Consider the following 5,000-nt stretch of genomic DNA (forward strand, 5'->3'; position numbering starts at 1 on the left):
CCGAAAAAGACAAAAGTATCAGAATTTCACAGTGGCCCTTTGCGTCATTGTCTAGTCTCTATTTAATATATATATATAGTATATATATATATATATATATATATATATATATATATATATATGTATATATATATATACTATATATATATATATATATATATATATGTATATATATATATATATATATATATATATATATATATATATATATATATATATATAATAAAATTCACAGTAAACTGTCTGAATTATAATGAATTCGTAGTCTGACTCCTGTTATTAATATAGTAAAACATGTTTGAAAAGGTTTTATTTCTTGATATTTTTTTTTATTTCTTATTGCACTCGAGAAAGATTACTGTTAAGAACCTTGCATTTATTTTAATCATAAAACTTTTAAGGATAGAATAACTAGTAAGAAATTTTCAATATACGAATATTAATTGTACAAAGCTGGGAAAAATTCCGTGAGTCTTAAAGAATGAAAAACGAGTTCTTTTATTTTTCATTTAAAAAATAATTTTATTACTTTTTGTTTTAGCATTTTGTGAAGAGCTCTTGACAATCGAAACCAGAACTCTAATTTGACCTGAGAATCATTTATTATCGGAAACTTCGTTCATATTACTTTTTCATATTTCTTTTCATTCGAAAGAGGGATTAGAAGTACAATGTTTCTTCATCTAATTAATCTTTACATGATCACAAAAAACAATATGTATGTTACTGTAAAAATGTGTGTATTGTTAATTAATGTTCTAGTTCAATGTATGAAACTAATTAAAAAACAATCGACTCATCCTATCACAGCTGAAAAAAAATACTTGATTATCCTATGAAATATAGGGTTTAATTTCCGGTACTTCCACAATTAAGCAACCTTTTCATTTAATCTAAATCTAATAAATAATACCATCGAAAACAAATATGCCTCATCGAATAACTCAAAGAAATGCTGGTGGTTTAGTTAACTTTAATACTGTATTTGCCTATTATTTCAGTCAAGATACCTTGTTAATTTTGTCTTCTGTTAATGACGCCTAGATCTGAATTCATTTGTGCCTGTTTGCTATGTATTTATGAGATGCAGGTTTTTTTTTATTTACCATTAAAGCGATTTGGTGTAAATAGTTATATGGAAATGTAGTCAAAAACTGTAGCCTGACTTTATAGTATATCGTCATACTGAATAATAAAATTATAAGTTGAAACATTTACAGTTTTGTCTTATAATCCATAAACTGAAAATGAGGTTTCTCGTTTCAGATCATCTTTATTGCTAATTTGTTAAAATGGAATAAAATGGGAAACTTTAGTACATATCAATGCTTAAGAAAGAAAAACATAAAATCCTGTATGATAAAAAATAAGATAAAAAACTAGAAATATATACAAAATAAAAACGAAGGCATTCGCATGAAGAAGGTGAAATCTTTATGATGTGATGATCATTTACCATTGACATTTTTTCATGGTTGTCTCCTTTTACATGCATATATATAAACTATGAAGCAATACTTGTTATTTTTGGTAAAAATGAATATCGTTCACCTCTTATTTTTGCGTTTTAATTCTTAGTCACGACGCTCTCTTATCACAGCCATTTCAGTATTGCTTGGGGTAGAAACCGGACCTCTTTGCCCTCCTAATTGGCACTTCCATGGGGACAATAAAAAAGTATTCAAATGGCTTACTCTGGAAATGGTTAAGACTTTTTAAGGTTATTGTGCAGTTGTATGGAGTTTCGCCATATGCATGTGACGGTGTATGATTCTTTGTAAGAATGTGTGCGTACTTGGATGATTGTCTGCATGCAGTTGTGTGAGAGAGGATGGGACTGCTGGGTTTCAGTCATTGGTTTTATAACACTGTAACTCAGTTAGTCGCATAGAAAAGACAGTATAGTAATGGTCTAAAATCTGGCAAACTTAGAAATAGTCTTGATAATGCAGTATAGTTTAGTTTTCACGAACAATCGTTACAACACTATTTTCATGAGTAATGAATTCTTCTTGATGAAACATGTTTTTAAATTCATCCTTAATGTTCCCTCGATATACACACTTCAGTGGCATTTCACCTGTATTCTATTAATTGTTGTTTTAAAACAAAATGAAATGTGAACTCTCAGTCACCATTATTAAAAGACTACAAAAAATATAAATTTATTCACAGTAAAAGGAAAAGATGATAGAAAATATATAAATAAAAATGTCCGCATAAGAGCCATAAGAACGGAATCTTTCTGCTGGAGTCCTCATGCACAGTGGATAGTTTTTGTGGTGCTCTCCCCGCCATGCATATTTATAAACCGTGAAGCAATGCTGATCTTCTGTAGATAAAAAGGAAAATCATATTTTTTATTCATACTGCGTATTAATGCGCAGTCACGCGGCTCTCTTATCAGAGCCAGGTCAGCATTGTTTAGGGTAGAAACCCAACCTCATTGTCCTTCTAATTGGCACTTACGTGGAGACGGTAGATGGTATTCAAATGGTTTTGTATGGAAATGGCCAAGAGAGTGTGAAGGTTACTGTCATTGCATGGGGTCTGGACTTAATTCATGTTGCATATGTACTCATACGAGTGATCGTGCAGGTGTGTGTATATATATATATATATATATATATATATATATATATATATATATATATATATATATATATATATATATATATATATATATAAAGGAAAGGGTGTAAATCAGACGCCAGTCATGTAAACGAATTTTATTAAGAAACGTTTCATGTTGTCACCAACACATCATCAGTCTGCAATTGAAATTCACAATTAAGATCAATTTAAAAATTACAATAAAAATTAAAATATGCTCCGAACGTTACAATAGAGAATGAAGCGAAAACTACCTGTTCATAAAGAAAGAAAGAGCTGAGTGAATAAAAACGGTAAGGTCTGAACACAACGTAAACCTCACGCCAGAGAGAGAGGAGATGACGAGGTGTTGGAGTTTAAACTAAGGTGATAGGTGCTCAACATAGGTTTTTCACAAGTAATTAGTACAAATTTAGCTATTATTTGCAAAGGGCTAAATTTTGGCGCATGCTACCGATATTTTCCCAATGTACGTCCTTTCAGCTATTTCTCCGCAAAATTAAAATGAAACTTTCAATCAAGCAACCATACCTCAAGCTCCAACTCAGTTTGCAAATTTCTCGAAACTCGCGTTTTTTTCGTTAGGGGTCCATGATTGCCAGAAACGCAAAGGAATTGTTGTAGGATTCTGAATATAATTATAATATAAAAATAATATAGTAATATATATATATATCGATATTAATATATATATATATATTATATAAATAACGTAATTATATATATATATTTATATATATTTAATTACTAATTTATATAGTATATAATATATATATACAGTATATATATACATATATATATATTAGATATATATGATATATATAATATAGATTATATATATATAACATATATATATATATATATCGAGCTACAATGTCCTTTAATATCTAATTCGCTCTACCTCGGAAATTAATATATTTCATATATGCTTAACCGAAGGGAATTTTTTCTCGATAATAGATTTGCCTGGACCAGGGCGCGAACCTATGGATCCTTTCAAACCCAGGAACGTCAGTGAAGCTTTTCCTACTATATATATATATATATATATATATATATATATATATATATATATATATATATATATATATATATATATATATCTTCGCGTGCAAGAAGAAAACAGTGGAAAGGCGAACGGAGCCAAAACTGTAATGCAATTTGCAAGTTGACTGCCTTAGGGGTCAAGGGTCACGAAGCATCCAGGTTATCTGATTTACATATCGAGCAAAATCTCCCCTGTTTCCCTGGTTTTATTAGGGTTTTTACATCTGCTAATAACGTTGCAGTGTAGTTATCCGTAATACAGAAATTTGTTGTCAATACACGATGCACAATAAGACAGTTATAATCGTTAGCTTGTTCAAAAACTTCTTTTACGTTCAGGGGGAAAATTTTGACCCTCTATAATCGTTCTTATTTCCTAACAGAAAGTATCATCACGCTGACTGTAATGGAAAAACGCAAAAATTATATCTTCGTCGCTCACGCATGCACTTGCATATATTTGCGGCTACGAATATATATATATATATATATATATATATATATATATATATATATATATATATATATATACACACATATATATATATATATATATATATGTGTGTATATATATATATATATATATATATATATATATATATATATATATATATATATATATATATATTCGTAGCCGCAAACATATAATGGTAAATTCATTTACAAATGAAACATCCTCTTTCTCCACTATCATAGAGATGTTGTCTTAAGTGTTCAAATTTTTCTATAAAGTTTAGTGATTTTATAACGCAAAGAAACTGATAAAAACACAGGCAAAGTGTTAGTGGCAAGAAATGATAAATTTTCGATTAATATAAAATGCTGGATATCCAGAAAACTGTTCTAAAATAAAAAAGAAACCAACATCCGACAATGTGTTCAGTTTCTGCTGGTGAAGCCTTGGATAAAATTTTCATAGCTGTAGGATATTGTAATTATGTAATATGCTCTGAGTGTTGCTTGCTGATAATTTTCTTTTCTAAAACGAGAGTTCCCGATTGTGTTAGAAGATTAGATAAACGTCTGTCTGATTTACTTAAGAACAAGGCACAAAAAGTAATTCAGGAGTAGTAAAGTGAATAAAAAACCACAGCACAAACATTCTCATAACACCTATTGTAGGTTTTTTAATGTGCCTGACGAGTGAGAAACGAGGAACGACCACATAATTAGCACCTAGGCAGAAAATATGAAGCATATAGTTGAGCGAAAAAAGCACATAAGTATGATGAGACGGGAGTACCAAGAGTGCGAGGATCGTTTCCCGTTGATATTTTCGTACCATACACACCGGCCTCCTCTACTTCTATGAATATTAATAAAGCATCCGGCGTTGCTTA

Source organism: Macrobrachium nipponense, chromosome 12 (assembly GCF_015104395.2).
Source record: "Macrobrachium nipponense isolate FS-2020 chromosome 12, ASM1510439v2, whole genome shotgun sequence".
NCBI classification, from domain to species: domain Eukaryota; kingdom Metazoa; phylum Arthropoda; class Malacostraca; order Decapoda; family Palaemonidae; genus Macrobrachium; species Macrobrachium nipponense.